Raw genomic sequence first — 15,034 nt, 5'->3', positions numbered from 1 at the left:
GACTGTGAAGGAGGCTGAGAGCTGAAGAATTGATGCTTTTGAACTGTGGTGTTGGAGAAGACTCTTGAGAGTCCCTTGGACTGCAAGGAGATCCAACCAGTCCATTCTGAAGGAGATCAACCCTGGGTGTTCTTTGGAAGGACTGATGCTAAAGCTGAAACTCCAGTACTTTGGCCACCTCACGTGAAGAGTTGACTCACTGGAAAAGACTCTGATGCTGGGAGGGACTGGGGGCAGGAGGAGAAGGGGACGACAGAGGGATGAGATGGCTGGATGGCATCACTGACTCGATGGACGTGAGTCTGAGTGAACTCCGGGAGTTGGTGATGGACAGGGAGGCCTCGCGTGCTCCGATTCATGGGGTCGCAGAGTCGGACATGACTGAGCAACTGAACTGAGCTGAACTTGAAATCTCAGACTTGATATGAGCTTGAGTAATTGAAATTCCTGTAACATTTTGTGCCACAAAAAAGACTCTATGACTGGAATACCCTATTATACTTTTTACTCACTCCACAAGGAAAGAAGCCTGTTTGCTAGTGAAAAACAGTGGTAAATTATCCAGTCTTTGTTTTAATTCTAATATCCACATTTTATTGCTTTACAGCAGGTCTCCACATTTTCTTCTAATCAAGTCTTTAATGAGGTGAAATACAGTAGCTGAATGTGAAGAACTGCCACTTAAAAATAAAGCCACAGGAGCAATGCTTTCTTCTTTAAGGTGCATAATATTGAGGAAAACAGACAGTTCAAAAGCAAAGTTTGCCATCTATCTTTAAATAACACTGTGAATAAAAGATGCTGTCCTAACTTGGTCTTATTGAATTTATTTTTTAGCAAATAAAAACATTTAAGGAAGGAAAGCAGAATATTCTATGCAGCTTTTTGTTCCTAAGTGAAAGACTCTTAAAGAACAAACTTTTAATATTTGCATGCGAATGGTAGTGAAATGCGTCAAAGGCCTTCACTCTCTTTGTTGTTTGTTGTTGCTTGTCTCTAAGTATCTTCTCCACTCACAGATTGAACCTGCGTCTCTCGCATTGGTGAGCTTCCCTAGTAGCTCAGATGGTAAAGCATCTGCCTGCAATGCAGGAGACCCGGGTTCGATCCCTGGGTCAGGAAGATCCCCTGGAGAAGGCAATGGCAACCCACTCCAGTATTCTTGCCTTGAGAAGTCCATGGACAGAGGAGCCTGGCAGGCTACAGTCCATGGGGTCTCAAAGAGTCAGAAACGACTGAACGACTAACAAACCTGCCTCCTGCATTGGCAGGCAGATAGATTCTTTACCACTGAGCCACACAGGATGTTACTAGAAAAGAAAAGAGGAAGGGAGGAGGAGGAGAAGGAGAAGAATCTAACCTGTCAAACCCAAAATTCCACCCTTAGATTCAGTGATAAGTTATAGGGTATAAACTGAGGTGGCAAAGAGAGCTCATTTGGTCAGACAGACAAAATTTTCTTCACCCTCTAATGAAGACATGTCTGAACTGATTCAGTTCTAAAGACAAACAGAAAACATTTAAGAGAGAGGTCTTCAAGATGGCAGAGGAATTAAGATGGGGAGATTACCTGCCTCCCCATAAATACATCAAAAGTTCATCAGAATATAGAACAAATCCTACAGGAAAACTTCTAAATGACAGAAGACCCCAAACCTCCAAAAAGGTCAGCCAATCTCCTTAGAACAAGGTAGGACAAAAGATAAAGACAAAAAGAATGGAAAACATTTAAGAGAGTAATATCCCTTTATGGCTTTCACCTACTCTTTGTTATGATGGGTTTTAATCTGGTCATTGTCTTTTCCTTTGCCTTCTCCAGTTTTGATAACCTCCCATCTTGCATCTTCAGATAGGAGCAGACAGTTGGACGGTGACTAACCACAATACTGTCACCAGGTAAGTCAAAGAATCAAGTCACCCATCCAGAACTGGGACACAGTGGTCCAGTCCACCCCAGAGCGCCTTTCTGACTTGTCAGATAAAACCTGGTACTGCCTGGGTGTGAGTGCCTATACTTTTCTCCCTCCTGAAAGCTCTTTTTGTTTCTTATTCCCCTCTATACCACGTTCTTCAAAGCTACCTTATATTCTGTTCCTAATTTTGCACTGGTATCTTATTTCTCCTATATCTCCTTCTATCTCCTTTATCTCCTTTATCACCAGAAGCCTGGTCTGAAGGACTACTCTTACTTCTTCCCATAATAACAAGAACCTGGAATATCAAGAATTATAGCCACCACGAAGACCTAAATGGACATTTCTCAAAATAAGGCATATGATATATAACAGACACATGAAAGGATGCTCAATATTGCTAATTAGAGATATGCAGATCAAAATTACCCTAAGGTACCACCTCACACCTGTCAGAATGGCTATCATTAAAAAGTCTAGAAATTACAAATGATGGAGAGGGTATGGAGAAAAGGGAACCCTCTTACATTGTTGTTGGGAATATAAATTGGTGCAACCACTATGGAAAACAGTACGGAGGTTCCTCATAAAACAGTTGCCATATAATCCTGTAATCCCTCTTCTGGGACATAAGTCCAGATAAAACTATAATTCAAAAAGATACATTCACCCCTAAGTTCATAGCACACAATTGACAATAGCCAATATAGGGAAACAATATACATGTCTGTTGACCGATGAGGATTAAGATGTGGTACATGTACACAATGGAACACCACTCAACCATGCAAAAGAATGGGATACTGTCACTTGCAGCAACATAAGTGGACTTAGAGAGTGTCACAGTGAGTGAGTCAGAAAAAGAAAGACAAATACCAAATGATATCACTTCTATGTGGAATCTAAACTATAGCACAAATGAACTTATCTAAGAAACAGGCTCACAGACTTTTGGTTGCTAACAGAGAAGGTGTGGGGGTGGAGGTATGGATTTTATGGATTTTAAATTGGATTTAAAATCCAATATGCATTTTAAGATTGGTTTAAAGTCAATATTCCTGGATACAACATAGACAGATTTTCACTGGGAGTGAGTTTGGGATTAGAAAATGCAAACTATTACACAGAAAATGGATAAACAACAAAGTCTTATAGTGTAGCACAGGAAACTATACTTAATATCCTGCAATAAATCATAATGGAAAAGAATATAAAAAAGGATGTATGTGTATAGTTGAATCACTTTGCTGCACAGCAGAAATCAATACAACCTTGTAAATCAACTATACTTCAATAAAATAAATTAAAATAAAAAAGAATAATAGTTACTGGAACTCTGTACAGCTACATTCTACCTGAATAATTGAACACCTTGAGATCACTATGCTGTTGACTGTGGCAGAAATTCTGTTCTTTGGTGAGCTGATGCTAGTTTATCACTGTGGGCAATGAGACCACCCAAGATCTATTTTCTTCCTACTGTTCAATGGTTACTTTCACAAACATTATAAAAATACTACTGACCCATCTTTTTTCAGTTTTTATTCATATTCTATTCTATTTCTTTTTCTCTGTGTGTGTGTGTTTTTTAAGACCTTTGGCTTTTCCCTTGTTCTTAACAGGGATAGAGAACAGCTAATTAAATTCAGCGATACCTTCTTTCTTGAAATACCATAAAATGAGTCTGTAGTAGGAGGTTAGAGCAAATGCCTTTTGCATACAGGCTCATGCATGCTTCTGATATGAAACATTTGGGAATTTACTCTGGATTTCAGCAAACCTTTCTATTAGAAACCAGGTTTGGTCTTGTTACTCACATCTGAATGATTTGTGGTTCTCTACCAGGGTCTAGTATTTTACCCTACTTACAAGCTTGTTATTGCTGCGTGAATGCTGGCAGATGATCTGAAACTCAGAGATCAGAGACAATGATTTATTATTTACAGCGCAGCAAGCATGCAGTCAAGCCCCACAGGGTGAGGAGGTGGGGCCCAGCTGGATGTGATGCTTGCAGCAAGTCTGCAGTCCCAAAACTGTAAATTTGGAGACTCACAACCTCCATAGTGAGCCTCTTTGTCTTGGAAGAGATACAGCCCTAAGAAACATGTTGAGTAAAGAATAAACAGGGACTTACATTCTTGTCATAGCCAACAGAAATGGGCATGGATACTCAATACACATGCCAGGTTACCTCTTCCAGTATTAACTTCAATTCCCATAAATATTTCTTAGAAAATTGGTTTAAAATCCATATTCCTGGATACCACATAGAAAGATTTTAATTCAACTGTTCTGGGATATTGCCCAAGAAACTGCAGGTTTAGTATAATCAGCAGATGATTTTGACGAGATCATTTTCCTAGAAGGGTTTTATTGACTTCAAATTGCTTTTCTATACTTGGTATTATTAACCATTGAGGTAGATGTACTAGATGTAAGGCGTGTTCATTGTAGAAAGAAACAAACCTCCACCCCTACCCCAGCATCAACATAAACATACTATGTATTCATTCCATAGTCAAGGAGTTAACATGTGGATGGCTATATCTTATCCTGGCATATATTAAGAAAACTAACCACAATGTCTAGTCAAGGCTATGGTTTTTCCTGTGGTCATGTATGGATGTGAGAGTTGGACTGCGAAGAAGGCTGAGCACTGAAGAATTGATGCTTTTGAACTGTGGTGTTGGAGAAGACTCTTGAGAGTCCCTTGGACTGCAAGGAGATCCAACCAGTCCATTCTGAAGGAGATCAACCCTGGGATTTCTTTGGAAGGAATGATGCTAAAGCTGAAACTCCAGTACTTTGGCCACCTCATGAGAAGAGTTGACTCACTGAAAAAGACTCTGATGCTGGGAGGGATTGGGGGCAGGAGGAGAAAGGGAAGACCGAGGATGAGATGGCTGGATGGCATCACGGACTCGATGGACATGAGTCTGAGTGAACTCTGGGAGTTGGTGATGAACAGGGAGGCCTGGCGTGCTGCGATTCATGGGGTCACAAAGAGTTGGACACGACTGAGGGACTGAACTGAACTGAACTGAACCACAACAGAGAAATTTAGAAATTTCTAGAGAAATTTAGAAATACTAAATCACCATATTCAGCAATGTGTTCACAATGATAGTAGCTCTCTGTAAAGTGTTTTAGATGAGGCAAGAGCCAGGAAGAGGTGTGAGAGGAATAGTGGGTCTGAGTCAGTTGGAGTTGCAATGTTTCTTTTCAAAAATCAGATAGTTATTAGAATAACTGTTTTTAGAAAGAAAAAAAAAAAGACCAAGAGCTTACATTTTTGAGATTTATCTTTGGACTGATTCTCTTATAATCAGTAAATCTTTGGGAAAGTCACAGAATCTCTGTTAATTCATCTGTAAAACAGAAATTATATCTTTCTTGCCTGGGAGGTGGAGTGATCCAGATGAGAAAATGTGTCTAAAGCAACTTGTCAATTGGATAGTGATATGCAGATGAAAGCAAGGGAGATCATTTTATTTATGGTACTTATCACCCTTTAGGAAAATATATCCACTTTTGCTTGACAAACTCAAGACTTAAGAATATATCATTTTTAGTGAATTGACCAAAGTAATAAATATTATCTGATTAACCTGAATATTTTTCACTCAAACAGAATTTCAATTATGGTCATAACTTGGAGAGGGCTTCCCTTTTGGCTCAGCTGGTAAAGAATCCTTGTGGCTCAGCTGGTAAAGAATCCGCCTGCAATGTGGGAGACCTGGGTTTGATCACTGGTTTGGGAAGATCCCTTAGAGAAGGAAAAGGCTACCCACTCCAGTATTCTGGCCTAGAGAATTCCATGGACTGTATAGTCCATGGGGTCACAAAGAGTCAGACACGACTGAGCAACTTTGACTTTCCCTTTCATCCCTTGGAAATGTTGCTGCTCAGGTCCAGACTACTCTAATAAAGCCAGTATTGCAATAAAATTAACTTTCTGGTTTTTCAGTACATTTCACAGTTATGTTTACACTAAACTATAGTCTTAAGCATGCAATAGTGTTGCAGCCACACGTTCTGGGAAACAAACTCACTCAGAAAAACAATGCAGATAGTGGAGTGCAGTTTATTATACCTGTGGGCCCAAGGGAGAATCTCCTCTTAGCCAAGGACCCCGACCAGTTTTTGTGTAAACCTTATATACCCTAAGTGTACGTGCCCAGACCCAACTCCCCAAATTCTCTGAAACTAGTCTGAACAAAGGAAAAGAAAGATATAATCAAAGGTAACCTGTGATTCATATGCCTTAGGCCTAGGTAGTTAACATTGGACAATCATCAATAAGCATGTGGTCATACCCCAATAAGCACAACAGACTGCATGATTCTATTCGGTTACACGGATAGTTAGGGTATTTTTTAGGTGATGGAAAGTCCAGGTACAAGCCCTGGGGCTTTTCCTTCTGGGGGCCTGGTTTTCCAGTTGGTATGTCATTTCCATAGATACTGGGAATATAACTCAAAGTCCACAGTCTGACCCAAGATGGAGTTCTGCTTTCAAGATGGAGTGTGTTCTGTCTGTTTCCTCCTTCATTCCCCACTCTTGATGCTCTTAACTCATAGTATGAGCATCATTCATAGGGATATATTGCACGCTGGCTCTCCGAGTGCCAATTTGGGAGAACAACACCAAATTTTGGGTTACAAAGTTCAGTGTAAAATTCAAGGTCCACAAAGCAGAACTGTCAAGGCAACTATAACAATGGTAAATATAGTTTTCTACCAATCACTCTTCACCCAAGGTAGGACCAAAGTCCAGAAAGCAATGTTTTCATTTGGCATTGCTTATACCTGGTTTTTCATGTCATCTAAAGCAACTGATATATTGCCAGATAAATCAGGAATATATACACAACATTCAACTTTGATTATAGCACAGGTCCCTCCTTGAGCAGCTGTGAACATGTCCAAAGCCATTCTATTTTGAATTACCACTTTTGTTACTTCTATGAAACGGGTGTTTACATAATATGTAACCCCACGACCTGAGGCTATTGACTGTAGGTCTGGCTTACACCAAGAAAGCAGGGAGAGATTATGATTGACAAGAGAAAAGAAAGTCTCTTTTTGTCATCCCAGAAAGAACAGAGTGATTTAAAATCTCCTTGGTGGAGTGGTGATACCCACCAGGGAAGTCCATCCATCACAGACAGAGGCATAGCCCCACATACCCAACAGTTGGAGGCGTTGTGGAAGTCCGTGTAGGAATGTGCATGTTGATGAGGCCAGGCAGCAGGAGTTGATTATGTAGCTTCATCCTGAAGGGGCTCATCTGGGATCTTCTTTTCCTGCTTCTTTGTTTTTTAATTTTTTAAAATTTAAATTTATTTATTTTAATTGGAGGCTAATTACTTTACAATATTGTATTGGTTTTGCCATACATCAACATGAATCTACCACGGGTGTACACGTGTACATCCTGAACCCCCCTCCCTTCTCCCTCCCCATACCTTCCCTCTGGGTCATCCCAGTGCACCAGCCCCAAGCATCCTGTATCCTGCATCGAACCTAGACTGGTAATTCATTTCTTATATGATATTATACATGTTTCAATGCCATTCTCCCAAATCATCCCACCCTTTCCCTCTCCCACAGAGTCCAAAAGACTGCTATACATCTGTGTCTCTTTTGCTGTGTCACATACAGGGTTATCATTACCATCTTTCTAAATTCCATATATATGCATTAGTGTACTGTATTGGTGTTTTTCTTTCTGGCTTACTTCACTCTGTATAATCAGCTCCAGTTTCATCCACCTCATTGGAACTGGGTGATCTTAGTCTCTTGAGGGTCAGTGGGGTCCCTCTGTGCAGTCCACTCGGGGTTTTCTGTGTCTGCATGGTATGCTCTCTTCACCTTCATATGATGGATCCAAGTGACAATACCTGCAATGTTAACTGCAGTAGGGGTAGTTAGAACAACAGTATAAGGGCCCTTTCACCAGGGGCTAGTAAATCATGTTTCCAGTCTTTGACCCATACTTGGTCACCAGGCGTAAACTCATGAATCTTTTCCCCAAGGGGAAACGGCACCTTTTCTTGTACAAACTTAATTACCTGATTTATTACCTTACCCAGTTGTTCCATCTGCTGTGAAATCCCATCTCCCCTTACCTGAGGCAAATTTGTTAACACCTGTTTCATTATGGGAGGGGACCTCCTATACACAATTTCATATGGAGAATAGCCTTGGGACCTTGGAGTCATCCTGAGTTTGAGCAGAGCCATTGGAAGCAAGTCCACCCAGGAGCAGTCAGGCTTTATAAGCCACTTGGAGAGTGTCTTTTTTAAGTGTCTGATTGTTTTGTTCCACCATCCCAGAACTCTGGGGCCTATATGCCATATGTAATTTCCACTTGGTATTTAGAGCTTTACATACCTGTTGAATTAAGTCGGAATCTTCCCAGTCACTCAGTGGCAACACTGTCCAGCCGTTTCAAGAGATAAGCCACGAGTCTGTCCCATGTCCCCACAGTCTGGGACAACACTCCCATAGCCACTTTGTCCTTTTCAGTCATGTAAAGAGTCAAGATCTGGCAGGATCGAGGCAAACGCTGATGTAATTGTACCAGGTTTGAGTTCTTTTACCACTGGGACTTGTTGGTTTGCAAGCTCAGGGTTGTTGTCCTCCACCCAGATCCCAGGGAATTATTGACCCTTTCTCTCTCTCTCTCTCTCTCTCTCTCGACTGTTTAGCCTGTCAGGTTCCCTTTCTGGGAGATCGTGCAACCTCCACTCATCTTGAGAGGTTACCTGCTGCTGCTACTGCTGCTAAGTCGCTTCAGTCGTGTCCAACTCTGTGCAACCCCACGGACTGCAGCCCACCAGGCTCCTCCATCCATGGGAGTTTCCAGGCAAGAGTACTAGAGTGGGTTGCCAGTGCCTTCTCAGTGAGAGGTTACCTAGAGGGAGGGTAAATAAGTGGTTGAGCCCACTCGAAGAGTGGGTCTTCATGGTGGGAGGAAGGGTCACTTGTGCCCCCAATTAAGACAGCCAAGTCTCTTCCTAACAAAGGTACTGGGCATTCATGGATGTATAAAAATTCATGAGTCAAAGTCTTTTGTAGAACTCAGAAGGTGATTCAGTTTCTCTTTGAATCACTTTGGAGGATTTTGCCATATTCATAGGTTTTCGGGCCCTCGTCTTGTAAGACCTTGTAAAACAGCTGCCCGATATCTCTCCGGGTGGCCCCTCCCTTCCTCTGTGTTACAGTCCCATTTGGACCTCTCATCAGGGGTGGCTAGTTCTGCCCACCATTACAGGTTTACAGTACCCTCAGGTGCCTTTTTCTTAACCATTTCCTGGCCTCAGTTAGGATCCTGTGTCTTCCCTCAGTGCTGAAAAGGGAGACTAGTAGTTGGATTATGTCATCCCATGTAGGGCTGTGGGTGCGAAAATAGTGTCCATTAGCGTAATCATGGCTTGTGGCTCCCTCGAGTACAGTGGAGGGTGTCTCTCCCACTTAAATATATCCCCAGAGGAGAATGGCTAGTAATAATAGGCTACAGAGGGCAGATGGTAGTGCCCACATGCGTCCTGTGTTTTCTTCCCTCTTCCCATCAGTACTCACCGGGAGAGGTGGATACAATCTAGAAGATCTGGCTGAGGTGGAATCCTGGGGGCATTGACCAGAGGTCTCCATCACTGGGATTGGAGCCTGCTGAAATGGCAGGTCTATGATCTCCAGGAGAGCTGGCAGAGGAGCAGCAGCTGCTGCAGGAACTTCACCTGCCCCTGGACCGGGCATTAAGGCGGCCTCCAGTCCTGGTGGAGCACTTGGCAACAGGCATGTCACCCTCCAGAATGGGAGAGGGGCAGGTAATCCTCTTCCAAATCCTGCCAGATCCCAGAGGGAGAAGGGGGATCAGCATGTCTTCACCTGCCAGTCAGCATGGCAGAACCAGAACATCACGTGGTCCAAGACTGTTTCTCCCTTAAAGTCCGTTCTGCATTGGTGGGCTTGATCTGGTGCCGATGAAAACACAGATGGGTTAAATATCCCACATCCCAGGCCATCTCTGGAAAAGCCAGTTTGCACTCACTTATATACCCCTCTCCTTCTAGCCTGACAATTCCGAGGGGGTCAAGAATTTCACAGCAGATGGGACACTCCTTGGGGAGGGCAGAATACTACCAAAGACCAGCTTTCTTCTCCTAAAAATCCCCTGGCAATTGCTTCGTAATAATTTTCCCCAAGACAACATGGACACCACCTCCTAAATGACGTTCACAAATTTCCTTCCTAAGCCTTAACATGCTCGTTAACCTGTGTACCAAGCGATTGCTGCCATCTGCCTATTCCAGGCTCCTGTGGGTCCATGCCTCTTCTAGTTGTTGCCGGGGGGTGATCCACCCTGCCGTGTGGGTTCCTCCTCACTTGGGTGCTCAGTTCCCCTGCTGCTGTCCACTACCTGCTAACGTGAAAGGTCCGAGCTTTGAGAAGAAGAATTCTTCCAGAAGGGCGAGGCGCCTTTCCCTCTCTAGCAGATTCAAGCTGCAAGGCCTTGGGGTAGTCCCAAATGGGACTTGTCTCCTCAAAGTGAGGAGTTTCCCAGCCAGTGAACCAAATGTTGAAGCCACACATTCTGGGAAACTCACTCAGATGGACAATGCAGATAGTGGAGTGCAGTTTATTACACCGGTGGGCCCAAGGGAGAGTCTCCTTTTAGCCAAGGACCCCGACCAGTTTTTTGTGAAAACCTTATATACTCTAAGTGTATGTGCCCAAACCCACCTCCCCAAATTCTCTGAAACTAGTCTGAACAAAGGAAAAGAAAGATACAATCAAAGTTAACCTGTGATTCATATGCCTTAAGCCTAGGTAGTTAACAGTGGATGATTATCAATAGGCCTGTGGTCATATCCCAATAAGCATATTAGACTGTATGATTCTATTCGGTTGCACAGATAATTAGGGTGATGGGAAGTCTAGGTATGAGCCCTGGGGCTCCTCCTTCCAAGGTCCTGGTTTTCCAGTTGGTATGTCATTTCCATAGGTACTGGGCATATAGTTCAGGTCCACAGTCCAGCCCAAGATGGAGTCCTGCTTTCAAGATGGAGCGTGTTCTGTCTGTTTCCTCCTTCAATAGCATTATTCTGAAAGAACACTGTACATATTTTAATTTAAAACTGTTGCTAAAAAGTGTCAAAAGAATTTCAGTAGTAACACGATAAGATCACTAATCACAGATCACCATTACAAATATAAGAATGACAAAGTTTGAAGTGTTGCATGAATTACCAGAAAGTGACAGAGAGATGCAAAGTGAGCAAATACTGTTGGCAAAATGATGCCCTTCAGTTCAGTTCAGTTCAGTTTAGTTCATTCGCTCAGTCGTGTCTGACTCTTTGTGACCCCATGAATCGCAGCACACCAGGCCTCCATGTCCACCACCAACTCCCAGAGTTCACTCAAACTCATGTCCATCAAGTCAGTGATGCCATCCAGCCATCTCATCCTCTGTCGTCCCCTTCTTCTCCTGCCCCCAATCCCTCCCAGCATCAGAGTCTTTTCCAATGAGTCAACTCTTCACATGAGGTGGCCAAAGTACTGGAGCTTCAGCTTTAGCATCATTCCTTCCAAGGAAATCCCAGGGTTGATCTCCCTCAGAATGGACTGGGTGGATCTCCTTGCAGTCCAAGGGACTCTCAAGAGTCTTCTCCAACACCACAGTTCAAAAGCATCAATTCTTCAGCTCTCAGCCTTCTTCACAGTCCAACTCTCACATCCATACATGACCACAGGAAAAACCATAGCCTTGACTAGACGGACCTTAGTCGGCAAAGTAATGTCTCTGCTTTTAAATATGCTATCTAGGTTGGTCATAACTTTTCTTCCAAGGAGTAAGTGTCTTTTAATTTCATGGCTGCAGTCACCATCTGCAGTGATTTTGGGGCCCCAAAAATTAAAGTCTGACACTGTTTCCACTGTTTCCCCATCTGTTTCCCATGAAGTGATGGGACCAGATGCCATGATCTTCGTTTTCTGAATGTGGAGCTTTAAGCCAACTTTTTCACTCTCCTCTTTCAGTTTTATCAAGAGGCTTTTGAGTTCCTCTTCACTTTCTACCATAAGGGTGGTGTCATCAGCATATCTGAGGTTATTGATATTTCTCCCGGCAATCTTGATTCCAGCTTGTGTTTCCTCCAGTCCAGCGTTTCTCATGATGTACTCTGCATATAAGTTAAATAAGCAGGATGACAATATACAGCGTTGACGCACTCCTTTTCCTATTTGGAACCAGTCTGTTGTTCCATGTTCAGTTCTAACTGTTGCTTCCTGACCTGCATACAGATTTCTCAATGATGCCCTTAGATTTGTTCAAAGTAAGATTGCCACAAGCCTTCAAATTGTAAAAAAAAAATATATATATATATAGTAAAAGGCAATGTTTTTAAAGGCAAATTGCAATAAATTAAAGTGCAATAAAACAAGATGTACCTGAGTGCTATTCCAGTGCTACCAAGGGATCTCAGCTATTAGAAAAGTCTCCATTTATAATAATTTCTCATTGACAATTGCTATTAATCAACAATTCCTTCATCATTTTGTTTTTCCACTTAAAATTGCATGAATTTCATTTTATTCACTTGAAAATGACTTTAATACATGTAAACAGCTACTCATCTGGGATGCCTGGATGTTTTAATGTGACTCTTTTCCGTCAACTCTTGGTTTTTGAGCTTTTGTGTGTTAATTTGCCAATTTAGAATAAAATGGTGGCACTACTGGCAAATTAATTACTCTTTGTTTAATAATTTCAGGCACACATTAGGAGCTTGGGAAGATTTTGTTCTTATGGTTTCTTTCCCAGTACACCTGGCCATAATACAACAACCTGCTGTAGTCATGTTTATTAAACAAGAGGCATCATGTTTGAGCACTATTTACTATAAGAGAATTCATTTCAACAAAATTATTCATGAAAAGCAGGTGCTTTTAGTGCCAGTTCTGGATAGCTAAACAGCCTCCACCATAATATCCTCTGCCAGGGATTCCTAATTAGTCAATAGGAAAGTTTACCTACTTGGAGCTGTTTAAAATTTTGTTGTCCAGACTGAATGCAAAGCATTTTTTCAGTGGTATAATCAAATATAGAAAAAATACTGTAAAAATATATGACCTCAAATCTTATTATCTTTTGTCTTTTACAACCTAATAAAAGTTGATGACACTTATGCTCTGATTTAAAATTAGGCCACCTGGAAACTCAGTAGGCCTTTGGTGTCACGTTTATGATGATGCATGCTTTTTTTTAGACTCCACGGCTTTAAGTGAGGACTGCAGTTTAGCAGCTCACCAATTTAAAAACATTTTCTGTGAAGGGCCATATAGTAAATATTTTATGCTTTATGTATTTGCCAAGAAGAAAACTCAAGAATATTATTTAAGTGCTTATATAATAAGTCCTCTGGTGGTTGGGGCCTGGTTCCGGGTCAGATGCATTCTTGGGGTGGGGTGGGTGAGTCTTCAGCAACCAGCCACCTGATGGGTGGGGTGTATTCCTGCCTAACCAGGTATTTGGCGTAAAGTATCCTAGCACTGGTGCCTATAAACTAGTGGATGAGACCAGGTCCCAGCACTGATAAGCTAGAGGGAGGATTCTAAACTGACGCTTGCCTTTAGCCCTGTCTTTATGATAGAATGAGCTTCCCCAAATGGCTCTCACCAGTGTCTTTGTCATCTAGGTGAGCTTCAGTTGCTGCCTGCCCTCAAGGAAGCTCTCCAAGATTAGCAGGTAAGTCGGACTTAGGTTTCTTTCAAATCACTGCTTCTGCCCTGCATCTCAGAGTATGTGAGATTTTGTGTGTGCCCTTTAAGAGTGGAGTCTCTGTTTCCCACAGCTCTCTAGCTCTCCCAAAGGTAAGTTCCACTTGCTTTTAAAGCTAAATGTCTGGGGGTTCATCTTCCAGGTTTAAGGTCATGAGTTGGAGAGTCTGATGTGGTACTTGGCTCTATTTTTCTTTGGGGGGAAACTCTGTAATTGTAATTATTCCATTTTTAGGCTGCCCACCTGGTGGTATGGGTCTTTACCACATTTCACACTCTAGCCATGTTGCTGCAGTTTCTTTTATATCTATTTAGCTCTAGAAGATCTTTATTGCTAATCTTCATGTCTTTCTTATTAATAGTTGCTCTATGAAAGTGAAACTGTTAGTCACTCAGTCCTATTCAGCTCTTTGTGACCCCATGGACTGTAGCCTACCAGGCTCCCCTGTCTTTGGGATTCTTCAGGCAAGAATACTGGAGTGGGTTGTCATTTCCTTCTCCAGGGGATCTTCCTAACCCAGGGATCAACCTGCATCTCTTACTTCTCCTGTATTGGCAGGTGGGTTCTTTACCACTAGGGCCACCTGGGAAGCCCTATAGTAGCTCTAAAAGCAGTGGTAGTTTTGGTGTGTCCTTATAGAAAGAGGTAAAGTCAGGTTCTTTCTACACTGCCATCTTGGCCACTCCCTCTAATATTTATTTTTATAGTATCACTTTAAGGAAAAATGAGTATAAAGTTTGTAGGAAAATTTTACACACAGTAGGCAACACACACACTTTTTCCCATTTTTTTCTTTGAAATGTATTCCAATATTTTACAGTAAACTACAACACTCCTATACAGTGAGAGAAAAAATTAATACTTGCTGTAAATGTAGAAAAATCTAAAGATTTAAATTTAAAATAGAGACAGAGTGAGTGGCATGCTTTTTTCTTTACATTGTTTAATCTCTATTTTTTCAACCAGAAAATAGTACAATGATATTTGCTAAACAGAGTTGTTATGAAGTTGAGAATGTAAAATGCTTCATATATTGAAAAATATCTTATGACAATGTAATTATTATCTGCAAATTACATGGGTATATGGTAGTTACTTTTGATTTACAGTTTGACTGTCAAATTAGATTGTAATAATTTTTTTTCCCCCTCAACACCTAGTTGATTACTCACACACACAAAAATGAACTCCTAAATATTAAAGATAAAGGCTATTTATTTAAAGCAATGGAAATATATCACTAAAACTCAAATTAAATTTCAACATCTAACTTTTCAAAAATGCAAGTCACAGGAAGCAGTTTTGTACACATAGATGGAAGTGAGCAACATTAT

This window comes from Capricornis sumatraensis, chromosome 22 (assembly GCF_032405125.1).
Source record: "Capricornis sumatraensis isolate serow.1 chromosome 22, serow.2, whole genome shotgun sequence".
NCBI lineage: Eukaryota > Metazoa > Chordata > Mammalia > Artiodactyla > Bovidae > Capricornis > Capricornis sumatraensis.
Note: the sequence above shows the minus strand (reverse complement) of the source record.